Raw genomic sequence first — 14,161 nt, forward strand, 5'->3', positions numbered from 1 at the left:
ATCTTGAGTAAATAAATTTAGGTATTTTATATTTAAAAGAAATATTTTGTTCCAACTCGTGTTACACGAATATCGAAATTCAAATGGTATTTTATTGATTGTAAAAGTGTCATTCAATATGAATCAATAATGTAATTAATTAACAGTAAAGTAAGACTCTAAAGTATCTATAACAAATGTGTGTGATTTGAAATATATCTACAATGCTTATATCAATGCACTATGTCTTGGTGGAATCGTGCACACGTTATTCTTTCCAATTTCCCATTCTCGGATTAAGTTGAAACGTTGCACAATTATTCATTGTCGATGACAAAATATGAGCCTATAAAAAAAAACAATTAATCAGTCAATTAGTCGTAATTAATTATTTTGTTTTATGTTCAAAATGTACTAAATTAAGGGGAGATAAATCGTAGATGATTAAGTCGTTCGCAAAAAAAATAAATATTTTAACTAGCATTAGAATATAAGATTTTTACTTTTATAAGTACTTGGATATCTAAGTGGCTAACAAGTCGGACTTCCATCCTAGCGGCTCTAGTTTGAAGATTTTTTAAAAAATTATTTTTGAAAAGGCAGCACAGAAATCTTCTCCCGGATAAGCCTCTCCCTCCTCTCCAATAGTCCACAAAAGTGATAGGACCATACCTCATTCAGCAGGGTATAAGCATGCAATTTCACTTATTATAATATTTTAATATGTATTTTTAAATATTTTAGTTTGTTATTAATTATTTTTCTTTAGCTCAATTTTTATGCTCAAGTCTTAGTTCGACCCCTAGGTTTCAGGCCTCTATTGTAGAGTGCCGACGTGCTATCCAAGTATTTATAAAACTTGAGGTTTTTTTAGTTATATATTAGTAGTTTCCCAACGACACAATTCTCTACACCAGGCTTATCTCACATTAGATTAGTATTGTCTTTAAATAAAATAAAATAATTACGACTAAATAAAAAAAATCGTCAATAGCTCTATTGATTTGTGTGTTGTCATGGACAATGAATAATAATGCGAAGTTTCAACTCGATCCAAGAACGGGAAGTGGGAGAAATAACGTTTACAAGATTCCATTCACCCAGACAGACGGACTGACAGACGGAGTGAATTAACATACCTTTTGTAATAAAGCCAACTCTTACAGGTCTTTTATTTGTTTTTATTTTCATCAAGTGAACACGCTTTATTTGTGTGTGTAGCCTATGTTAAATTAAAAAATAACAACACCACCAAATTGAAATAAATCTCAGGAAGGATCTTAACTTATCTTATCTTATATAATACAAACGTTACTTTAAAAAAGAAAATTAAGTCCTACACGTCATGCATTTAGTTATGCATATTAACCAATGACCTAAATTCTACTAAGTCAATTGTTTACCTGGCTAACTCAGGCAACTCATTCCATGCTCTAATAGTACTAGGGATGAAGGAGCATTTGTACAAAGTTGTCCTAGCATATGGAATGAGGAATGTGCCTTTCTGAGTATTTTATTAGATTTTGTTTTTTGTATTTGATGATAATGGTTCAGTGTTTTATGTATAATTGCTACTTTACTTTTGAGTCTTCTATCCTAAAGGATTTCTAAATTTAGTGATTTTACTAAAGGTGTTACTCTAGTCAAATGTGAATATTCGTTTGGTATGAATCTCACAGCTCTATTTTGTGTCTGTTCCAGTTTCTTAATGTTTTCTTGAGTTTGAGGGGTCTCAAACAGAGGGTGCATATTCTATTATTATAGGATATAAGAATTCTCTACTTTATAAATATACATTTCTAAAGCGATCCATCGTTGTAGACCAGTTGATAGTAGTACATTTTACACTACGCATTACAAAAAAAGGCCTCTGCGTCCATTTAAACCCCTCACTAGAAAACAATAGTTTTATTTGGACCCTTATCTCAGACCAAAAAGAAAAGCTAATCAAAACAAGGTCCATCAAAACTATGGGAATGCGGCCCTCTCTTACTTTAAAAAAAAAAAAATCTTCGTGTGCGTTAAAAAAAAAAAAAGAAACAGTCTGAAACACCGCGAGCTGTTTGTGTCAATAAGAGGATCTGAAAGAATTACGCCGCTTAGAGTTGCGCTGATGGTCTTTTGTCCGAGCAGAAGAGATGCCCAGTATGTGGTTCGGGCAACACAAGCCGTGCTGTCTCTAACGTGTCAAGTTAGCGTGACATTTCACGGAGAGTGCAGCCGTGGTCGCTCCTCCTTTTCGTCACCTAGCCTCCCTCCCTCTCTCTCTCTCTCTCTCTTCTGCCCCCCCCCCTCTCTCTCTCTCTCTTTCTATTTTATGTCTCTTGCTTGCCTTTTAAAGTTTCTTTATTTTTTTGCCTTTTTGTCGACCGGAGATCACAGTAGAACTTGATGTCATGACTTTTGATTGGGGTCAAAAGCTACCTTCCTCCAAAACAGGGTGATGACCTAATGTCTCAAGCGGCCCTCATGTTTGAAGAATTCCTGAAGTATTCTTCCAATGTTAAGGATGGGCTGCTTCTTTTTTTTTTACGGGATGGAATTTAAATGATGACTTCAGAGAATATGTTCCTTTAGTTCAGAGGTTTCAGATATTCAGTTTTTGTAATGTCTATGTATCAGGGTGATTCTTGTCTTGAAATTTGAACTTTTAAAATGTCTTTGTATTTTGATCTGCGTTGTTTTTATCTATCTATCTATCTATCTATCTATCTATCTATCTATTTATCTATCTATCTATCTATCTATCTATCTATCTATCTATCTATCTATCTATCTATCTATCTATCTATCTAACTATCTATCTATCTATCTATCTATCTATCTATCTATCTATCTATCTATCTATCTATCTATCTATCTATCTATCTATCTATCTATCTATCTATCTATCTATCTATCTATCTATCTATCTATCTATCTTCTATCCTTCCAACCATCTAACCTAATCTGTCTGTGTTAATCTTAGGTCTACTTCTTTTTTGTCTAACTATCTATCTATCTATCTATATATCTATCTATCTATCTATCTATCTATCTATCTATCTATCTATCTATCTTCTATCCTTCCAACCATCTAACCTAATCTGTCTGTGTTAATCTTAGGTCTACTTCTTTTTTGTCTAACTATCTATCTATCTATCTATCTATCTATCTATCTATCTATCTATCTATCTATCTATCTATCTATCTATCTATCTATCTATTTAAAAGCAATGTTGCTTTGAGACTTACTAGTTTATAAAACATTTATCTTTAGTTTTAAAAGTTTTCAGACCAAAGGTTAGCGATGGTGCTATGCGGCCAACACAACGACCAAGCGTTTAAAATTGATCCTGTTGGGATTAATTACATGGTGATCAAAGCTAATTTATCTGGACGAAACAACCACTTCTTGTTCTAAATTGTTTGAGACTTATAACTTGTCGTCGTATAGCATGACCTAAAAAAAGGAGAGAAGGACTGATCATAGTCGATATGCTAGGTCGAGTCTATAGGGCAGATGATGTAAAGGTTAACTGTTTCTGAAGCCTACGGTTGACCAGGATGTCATGTGGCTAGCATAACGACCAACCGCCTTTACTATTTTCCCAAATAATGAAAGGTAACCATTAGAGCTGGGTGGACTCAAATGCGCCCGAAGATCCTAAAATTAAAAATATCAGTCTTCATTAGGATTCGAACCCGGGACCCCGGTTTGGAAGCCAAGCGCTTTACCGTTCAGTTACCGCGCCACCGATGTGCTAGGTGTGAGTGTTTATTTGGTGTAATAGTGTGCTCATGTGTGTTGTGTTGGTCAAAGTGTGTAGAAGACTCTAGTTTGTGAAGCTTTGCCGTCATCGAACTTGACGAAAAAGACAACTCGTTAGCACATTGGACACCAATCTATCGATACATGGCCACAGAGTAGCTCTATTGACCTATTGACGCTTCACAAACATCGAGCTTGGAAACTGGCAACATTGTGAAACATGGACCATGGTCTCAAAGAGTAGTCACCAGAACTCAGAATACAATACCAAAGTTTGGTGTCGAAAACGTTTAGATCTGAAGTCAATGTAATCAAGACTAAATCATTTCTTTTCTATTATTCTCATTAGAACGTTGGAGAGCTTAGACATTTAGTTTTGAATTGAGATGGGCTACATAGTGGTATCCAGGCCAGGCATCCCGCTGTATGGTTTGACTTTTACTCTGGGCGACCAGTATTAAAATTAAGGCCTCTTAAAACGGATGCAGCTTTTAAGCTTAATCATAAGTAGAATACAATATCACATACATTTAGTACTGATGTGTCCACTATAAATAAATCACAAACTACCACATGGGAATCGGGATATCGTTTCATAGTTAATACGTTTTGAAAATATTAGTTGCAGCCTTTAAGTAAGGGAGACAATACAAATTGTATTACAAAAGGATCAAATATTAAAAATGAAAGCATGTTAATTATGGGGCAGCGGTGGCTCAGTGGTAAAGCGCTTGGCTACCAAACCGGGTTCGAATCCCGGTGTAGAATTTGTATTTCCAGGCTTTTTATGGCGTCGCTGCGTCCAACTCTAATGGGTTAGTTGTCTGTCCACATGACACCCTAGTGAACCGTCGGCTTTAGAAACATATGATCTCTACATCATCCATCCAATAGGTTGGGAGGTCTAAAAGGGTTACGTTTTTTTTTTAAATTAAGGTTAATTATATTAATAACCTCATACGGCCTTTGCTGCTTAATACATATCTTATTCTTTGTGTTATTAAGCCTATGATTGTAACATCACCTGTGACAGCTTTGTTATTTTCTTTACATTTTGTTTTATTTAATAAAACTAAAAGACATTTATTCAGGCTAATTTCATTCCAATTAAATGGATAACATACCAGAAACCTAATTTAATTTTTTTTTATACTTTGAAACAAGAAAGGCGCTATTAGTATTGCGTGGTCTGTATTTCTGACAGTCTGTCAGATTTAGATAAATTAAAAAAACAACTAAAAATAAAATAGTTTAATTCTATTTCATAATATTGTATAGCTAATAGCTTGCAGAGTTTTTTACAATGGCTACTTTTTATCTCTTAAACGAGAGACGCTTTTTTTTTTAAATGAAATTTTTAAGACAATGTTTTTTCCATATAAAACAATATTTTTTAAAACTATCTACTTTTCATAATAATAATCTAAAAAAAAAAAGAACAGGCCAGGCTGTTATTCTGTATAATTTATTTATTTTTAAATACATATCTATACAGTTTTTTTACGTTCCAATTTAAAGATTTATACTTATACCAGCAGTACACACAGGCTAGGCACATTAATTTGTTACCAGACTTTATATTGTTTATTATGGTCAAAAGATCCATTTTTTATAGAATTGTAATAAACGGGCCAGATGAAATAGTGTATCTGTTACAATTAGAACTTACGGCCCTGTTTCTTTTCTTCTTTGTCGCTCCTCCCCCCTCTCTCTCTCTTCGCTCTCTGGAGCCTACCTGCCGACCGTAATATCTCCAACATAGAATTTTGACTCGATTTGTAATGACCCGCTTTATGATGCGCGCCGACACATACACCCTCTCATATTTTGGGCCCTTTAATTTAAGTAGCAGTTTTGTTTACCTCTCATCCCTACCCCCAACCTCGCCAACAACCAAAAGTTTTGACCCTCGTACAATTCTCGTTTCCCATTTCTACTTTTCTCGTATTATATTGTTCTCTAATTAAATAGAAATATTAATTTAGTTTTATTAATTGTAATCCTTTATTTGACCTTCTTTGAATGTAGCGAAATGACAATAGATCTAGATTTTTATGTTTTGAATACTATTAGGATTAGGTTTTTTTTTTCCTTTTTTTACCATTGTTACCAATTACCATCACTTTCTCTCTCTTTATCTCTCTCTTTCTTAAGAAAAAAAGAAAAAGACTCTAGCTCTCTCTTTAATGCTTTTATGAATGGATTTGTTGTTGTTTTATTTTATTAAATTTATATTGAGATCGTTTCTGAAAGGAAATAGAAAGACATTAAAAATAACAAGACATTGGGAAGAAAATTTAAAATATTCCTTAAAAATACGAAATTTGTGAAATATTTCTATTTATGCTTTTTATATAGATTGCAATCTTTTGAGGAAATACCGAAAATGAAATACAAATGTTTGATAGTGCTAGCGCTTTTTTCGCAAATGGCGGTCGTCAGGTGGCGAATCTGTTGAGATATAACTTTCTTAGTGAGCACCGAGGATATAAGGGATGCAAATTTGACACTACATGCAGGAATTAATTCTTAGAGATATTTGTAAATATGTAAAATGTACTAGAATAGCGTTGACAAGTATGCATATCATGGCTTAAAAATCTTTTGTATCGTCAAAATCAACAAAATGATGTTGTCTCCCTTTTTGCGACAGACATTGTTAGTGTGGAAAGGAATGGGGAAGAGTTGTTGTTCTTTTTGTCTCGTCGGTCAAGCGGTCAATATTGTGTTTCTACGCCGGACGGGATTATCCATTCTGCATGTCCAGACGATGACCTCTGGTATCTATGGTAAAAACGACATGTCGGAGATAGTTTACGTCTGTTAGTGACATGCTGATTTTTTTTTGTTTTTTTTAAATCTTTTTTTTTAGCTGTCCTTATTGTTCCATATTGACCAAAACTAGTTTATATACGTTAAGTAGTAGAGATGAAAGCTCTAGGATTTAAACCGTAGTCTTTGTAATTTAGATTCGCATAGATCAGGGGTTCTCAACCTGTGGGTCGCGACCCCCTTGGGTGTCGATTGACAATTTGCCAGGGGTCGCCAAAGACCATTGAAAAAATGGATTGTTATTGACTATTCTTCCAATGCTGTGTGTGTGTGCGGGGGGGGGGTCGCGGCTAAGTGAGGGATTGTAAAAAGGTGTCGCCGAGCATAAAAGGTTGAGAACCGCTGGCCTAGATGAAAGAGTGTTTCGTCTACAATTTTTTTTTATTCTAGTCATCAAGAACCTCCAGTAAAGACGACTGCTAGACCAATGTAATAGTTTGTCCAATCAAAACACTTTTATCTATTCTGTTTTGTTAAGCGCAATTAACTTTTACCTCCCCCCCCCCTCTTCTCTCCATGTCTCGTGCCTCGTCTGTTGATTCGTTCTCATTTACATTTTTTTGTGTCCAAACTAGCATGTCCTTGGTAATATTGACTCATTATGCATGTCCTTGGTAATATTGACTCATTATGCATGTCCTAGGTAATATTGACTCATTATGCATGTCCTTGGTAATATTGACTCATTATGCATGTCCTTGGTAATATTGACTCATTATGCATGTCCTTGGTAATATTGACTCATTATGCATGTCCTTGGTAATATTGACTCATTATGCATGTCCTTGGTAATATTGACTCATTATGCATGTCCTTGGTAATATTGACTCATTATGCATGTCCTTGGTAATATTGACTCATTATGCATGTCCTTGGTAATATTGACTCATTATGCATGTCCTTGGTAATATTGACTCATTATGCATGTCCTTGGTAATATTGACTCATTATGCATGTCCTTGGTAATATTGACTCATTATGCATGTCCTTGGTAATATTGACTCATTATGCATGTCCTTGGTAATATTGACTCATTATGCATGTCCTTGGTAATATTGACTCATTATGCATGTCCTTGGTAATATTGACTCATTATGCATGTCCTTGGTAATATTGACTCATTATGCATGTCCTTGGTAATATTGACTCATTATGCATGTCCTTGGTAATATTGACTCATTATGCATGTCCTTGGTAATATTGACTCATTATGCATGTCCTTGGTAATATTGACTCATTATGCATGTCCTTGATAATATTGACTCATTATGCATGTCCTTGATAATATTGACTCATTATGCATGTCCTTGATAATATTGACTCATTATGTATGTCCTTGGTAATATTGACTCATTATGTATGTCCTTGGTAATATTGACTCATTATGTATGTCCTTGGTAATATTGACCCCGGAGGATTTCCAGCTACCCGTCGCCTCAGCGTGGCCCTCCGGTGGAAACATCCAGAGGTGGATCTGGACAGGCTAAGTACGAGTAGCGAACCAGGCCTTCTAGCAGGTCTCCCTGGGTGAGCTTTTGTTTTTTTTATCTCACTCGGGGTGGGGATGGAACAAGTAACCTGCAACCCAGTCCAAAAAGTCCGCCACGCCGTTCCACAAAGGGGGCCGTCATCAGTACCAGGAGCCTGGAGTGGCGACCCTCGCACGGAATTGTGGCGGTTACAGTATAGGAATATGAGACAAGCTCCCCGCAGTTAGCGCTGTTCTCGGCCACTTATAGCGAGTGGGCAGAGAGCGAGGACGGTGCGCTGTGTACACGGCACGGCCCGGTTTTACCAGTCAGTCAACCAATATGGCCGTTTACCGTTGGGTGCCCTCAGACAGGACAGGGGTGAAGAACCCCATGTCCAGGCCTGGTGGTTGGATAAAAGCCTTTCTAACCATCAACGGGATAATGGCGCCTCCGGCGCCGATTCCCTACTGGACTTCATCGAAGGTAATATTGACCCATTATGCATGTCCTTGGTAATATTGACTCATTATGTATGTCCTTGGTAATATTGACTCATTATGCCTGTCCTTGGTAATATTGACTCATTATGCCTGTCCTTGGTAATATTGACTCATTATGTATGTCCTTGGTAATATTGACTCATTATGTATGTCCTTGGTAATATTGACTCATTATGTACACTCTTTCTTTTCTTTCGTCTTTTTATAAATCGAGTTACAATTTCTGCGTCGGCTCGTAGACTCCTCCAAGTTCTGTTTTTAAAGTGAGCCTAGCTTATAAGGTTCTTGCCTTATACTCTTATGAGGTGTCTCTATCTTCCTCATATAAAGCAAATATTTGCTCTAATATGTACTAGATTTAGCAAATGACTTTAACCTGCGAATTCCTACCAAATTTTCAATTTTCCAAATTGTCGTTAAATAAAAAGACAAAATCTCTTGCCTAAAATAATAAAAAAATTAAATTGAGCTTCTATCGGTAGTCAAGCTCAAATGTTAATAAATAGATGCATGTTCCCAGAGTTAAGCTGCACGAGTATCTTTAGCTCGAGTTACTAGTGACAAGCCCGGTGCCACACTTGTGAATTAATATAATTAAGTCGACAGAAGAGTCGACAGTAAAAACTTTTTTTATGTCTAATTAGTGCGACCCAAAAGCCCCGACTCTCGTCACATTCGCAGACATGCTCCTGGACCGTAACTTTTTTACTTATTAGCTCATTCCCTGCACGCCCACATCAAAAAAAGTTCTAAGTACAATCTCTGACATTTTTTTCTCTGACGTTTCTTCTGCTTCTCATTTCAATGTCGAAATATTTAATATACTCTATGCTGTATATACTCTCTCTTGTTGTATATACTCTATGTTGTATATACTCTATGCTGTATATACTCTATGTTGTTGTATATACTCTATGTTGTATATACTCTATGTTGTATATACTCTCTCTTGTTGTATATACTCTATGTTGTATATACTCTATGCTGTATATACTCTATGTTGTTGTATATACTCTATGTTGTATATACTCTATGTTGTATATACTCTCTCTTGTTGTATATACTCTATGTTGTATAAACTCTATGCTGTATATACTCTCTCTTGTTGTATATACTCTATGTTGTATATACTCTATGCTGTATATACTCTATGTTGTATATACTCTATGTTGCATACACTCTATGCTGTATATACTCTATATTGTTGTATATACTCTATGTTGCATATACTCTCTCTTGTTGTATATACTCTATGTTGTATATACTCTATGCTGTATATACTCTCTCTTGTTGTATATACTCTCTCTTGTTGTATATACTCTATGTTGTATATACTCTATGCTGTATATACTCTATGTTGTATATACTCTACGTTGTATATACTCTATGTTGTATATACTCTATGCTGTATATACTATATGTTGTATATACTCTATGTTGCATACACTCTATGCTGTATATACTCTATATTGTTGTATATACTCTATGTTGCAGATACTCTATGTTGTATATACTCTATGCTGTATATACTCTCTCTTGTTGTATATACTCTATGTTGTATATACTCTATGCTGTATATACTCTATGTTGTATATACTCTATGCTGTATATACTCTATGTTGTATATACTCTATGTTGCATACACTCTATGCTGTATATACTCTATATTGTTGTATATACTCTATGTTGCATATACTCTCTCTTGTTGTATATACTCTATGTTGTATATACTCTATGCTGTATATACTCTCTCTTGTTGTATATACTCTCTCTTGTTGTATATACTCTATGTTGTATATACTCTATGCTGTATATACTCTCTCTTGTTGTATATACTCTATGTTGTATATACTCTATGTTGTATATACTCTATGCTGTATATACTATATGTTGTATATACTCTATGTTGCATACACTCTATGCTGTATATACTCTATATTGTTGTATATACTCTATGTTGCAGATACTCTATGTTGTATATACTCTATGCTGTATATACTCTCTCTTGTTGTATATACTCTATGTTGTATATACTCTATGCTGTATATACTCTATGTTGTATATACTCTATGCTGTATATACTCTATGTTGTATATACTCTATGTTGCATACACTCTATGCTGTATATACTCTATATTGTTGTATATACTCTATGTTGCATATACTCTCTCTTGTTGTATATACTCTATGTTGTATATACTCTATGTTGTATATACTCTCTCTTGTTGTATATACTCTATGTTGTATATACTCTATGCTGTATATACTCTATGTTGTTGTATATACTCTATGTTGTATATACTCTATGTTGTATATACTCTCTCTTGTTGTATATACTCTATGTTGTATATACTCTATGCTGTATATACTCTATGTTGTATATACTCTATGTTGCATACACTCTATGCTGTATATACTCTATATTGTTGTATATACTCTATGTTGCATATACTCTCTCTTGTTGTATATACTCTATGTTGTATATACTCTATGCTGTATATACTCTCTCTTGTTGTATATACTCGATGTTGTATATACTCTATGTTGTATATACTCTCTCTTGTTGTATATACTCTATGTTGTATATACTCTATGCTGTATATACTCTCTCTTGTTGTATATACTCTATGTTGTATATACTCTATGTTGTATATACTCTATGCTGTATATACTATATGTTGTATATACTCTATTTTGCATACACTCTATGCTGTATATACTCTATATTGTTGTATATACTCTATGTTGCATATACTCTATGTTGTATATACTCTATGCTGTATATACTCTCTCTTGTTGTATATACTCTATGTTGTATATACTCTATGCTGTATATACTCTATGTTGCATATACTCTCTCTTGTTGTATATACTCTATGTTGTATATACTCTATGCTGTATATACTCTCTCTTGTTGTATATACTCTATGTTGTATATACTCTATGTTGTATACACTCTCTCTTGTTGTATATACTCTATGTTGTATATACTCTATGCTGTATATACTCTATGTTGTATATACTCTATGTTGTATATACTCTATGTTGCATATACTCTATGCTGTATATACTCTATGTTGTATCTACTCTATGTTGTATATACTCTATATTTTGTATTTTTATACACCCAATGTTGTTTTTCGACCATATTTTATTTTCGTCATTTAACCATAAGACGAGGAATGTACAGTATTAGGCACCACACACGTCTATTAAGAGCATCAATCAGTTTTAGGCCTAGAGAAAAAATAATGCATCTTCCGAGGGGCCCCGTTTAAATGCCCCCCTTCCCTTTACCCACATAACATTGATAAAACAATGAAAAATACGTATCACGTGACAGCCTTTATGGATTACATAATTGTATAGAAGATATATAGAATCACGTGGCTAAATGTTATTATACTATTCTTGAATGGGGTTCATTAGGATATAAAATCTAAAGTAAACCACAGTCACCTTAGGTTTTTGAAATAAAAAATTTTAATAGCAGGAAAATGCACTGTAGATACCCCAGAATATGCATTTTGTTGGCTTTCAATACCAGAAATAGTGCTTGGCGGCGGGATTCCTCCCACCTTAAGGAACTCCTAGCGCTTCCCTATACCCCCTTGCTGGCAAGGGCGGGGAGTCTACAATTTTTCTACTAACTCCAAGAAGAAATTCTAGGACACAATAAACTTCTTCCGAAAGAATGAAGGGTCAGATGTAATAAAGATTATGTTCACACGCACACTCTGTGGCATTTTACATTCATATACATTTTTTTTTTGCGTTGGGGGAGGCGGGGTGGGGGTGAAAAAAAATCTCCCCCCCCCCCATGAAAGATAGTCCTGGCTACGCCCATGATATATATATATATATATATATATATATATATATATATATATATATATATATATATATATAAATATATATATATATATATATATATATATATATATATATATATATATATATATATATGCTATTCGCACGTTTATGCATAGGGTTAGGGTTTAGTGGGAGTTAGGGTTAGGGTTTGGAAAACAATCGCCCCCCCCCCACTCCAAAGTTCTGGATCCGCTAGTGTTTGTAATACGGTTTTCCAAAATTTTATGTTCTATGGCTCTATGCTCCATATTTTTTTAAAGGCAAAAAGGGAACATAACTGTGTTTAGTACATTTTCCTTTATTTTTCCTGTGTTGCCTCCCTTACAAGAATCCTTTCAACTCTTTTACACAATGATTGCATTTAAGTTAAATCAAAAAGCAAAACAAATTCTCTTACCTCAAATTTAAATAAAATCAAGTAAAACAACAACAAAAAAAAAATATTTCGGTTACAATATTATAATTTATTGCCATGTTTGATACTGTTATTTAATATCGTTTTATATTTTATTGTACTCTTAGCTGTATTCAGGAAAAACTATGCGTTAAATTTCACGTAGACTAGCATAAGAGAAACAATCTACAAATGCTTGATAAACTAAACTACTAAAGCATCAAGAAGAAAGAAATATTGGACCATCTCTATTGTCTATTTAGCAGACATCGTACATCAGGCTAGTATCCTCAACGACAAAAATATTTTTGCGAGGACTTACTAGCAAACAACCGTAATCTAATCTGTTCGGGTATAGTGATCTCCAATTATAAAAAAAGTCTTCTACACAAACAAATAGATAGCAGAAATGAACTTTGAAATTTCAGCATCCATTGTGTTTGGTTTACAACAGGGGTGGGCAAATTACGACCCGCGGGCAGCATGCGGCCCGCCGTAGTGTTTTATGCGGCCCGCGAACACCTACAGAAATTAGGTGTACTCACGGATTATACAATGCAAATATATTAGAAATAAATATTTATAAATATCTATATAAATTATTGAAACTTCTGACTCCTTTTCTCACTCCTGATGAAGAGGCTAAAGAAACATTGTCCCTACAAGTCATTGAAAAAGTTTAAAGTAAACGAATATTTTTATTTCAAAACATTTAGTCTAAAAGATACGAACTCATTTATTAATACTATGAGAAACTGTGTTGAAATTGTTAAGTTGGCATGGAACAAAACAGCAAGTGTAACAACTGACGGAGTCCGTGCATTGGCTGAGAAAAACAAATTAAAGAACAATGTGGCAATCATAAGCTCTAAACTGCATTGAATATCAAACATAGTATTGACCCCATTATCTCAAGTGATCAAACTTATCAGAGTTAGAGGTCTTAACCACAGGGAGTTCAGGGAAATACTTAAAGATTTGGAAACAAAAAAATTACGATGTTTGGTACCACAGTAGTATCCGCTGATTTAATACGGGCAGGGTGTTGAGAAGAATTTGGAATCTCAAGAAAGAAATTATGTTCCTTGAAGGACATTGACTGTGACTTTGTTACTAATATTTCTAATGAAAAGAGGAAATCAGACTTCTCGTTTTGCATCGGAGATTCTCAAATGGTTTGTTTACACTTGAAGTGTATGTGCATATTAAATCATTTCAACCAGAGCTTTCACATCTCTCAAGGCAAGGGAAAACATTTGTCATTTTCTTTTGCTGAAAGGTGAAACTATTTCTCGTGAAATGGCTAAAATGGACAAGACTAATTTTGAGTTCCTTGATTTTGGAATTTGAAAGCAAAGTT

At 34.3% G+C, this 14,161-nt stretch overlaps 2 protein-coding genes across 6 annotated transcripts in view; one reads left to right on the forward strand and one right to left on the reverse strand.

Moving 5' to 3' along the window:
• LOC106057545 (hyaluronidase conohyal-P1) overlaps positions 1-14,161 on the forward strand; it is a 199,086-nt gene that overhangs the window by 78,526 nt on the left and 106,399 nt on the right. The window lies entirely within an intron of this gene.
• The window catches only part of LOC106057548 (uncharacterized), a 22,275-nt gene continuing 20,799 nt past the window's right edge, over positions 12,686-14,161 (reverse strand). For all 5 annotated transcript variants that reach the window (XR_008778412.1, XM_056032326.1, XM_056032327.1 and 2 more), the window contains one exon: positions 12,686-14,161. This exon is cut by the window's right edge. The gene's annotated coding sequence lies outside the window, so the exon portion shown is untranslated.

Source organism: Biomphalaria glabrata, chromosome 6 (genome assembly GCF_947242115.1).
Source record: "Biomphalaria glabrata chromosome 6, xgBioGlab47.1, whole genome shotgun sequence".
Taxonomy (NCBI): Eukaryota; Metazoa; Mollusca; class Gastropoda; family Planorbidae; genus Biomphalaria; species Biomphalaria glabrata.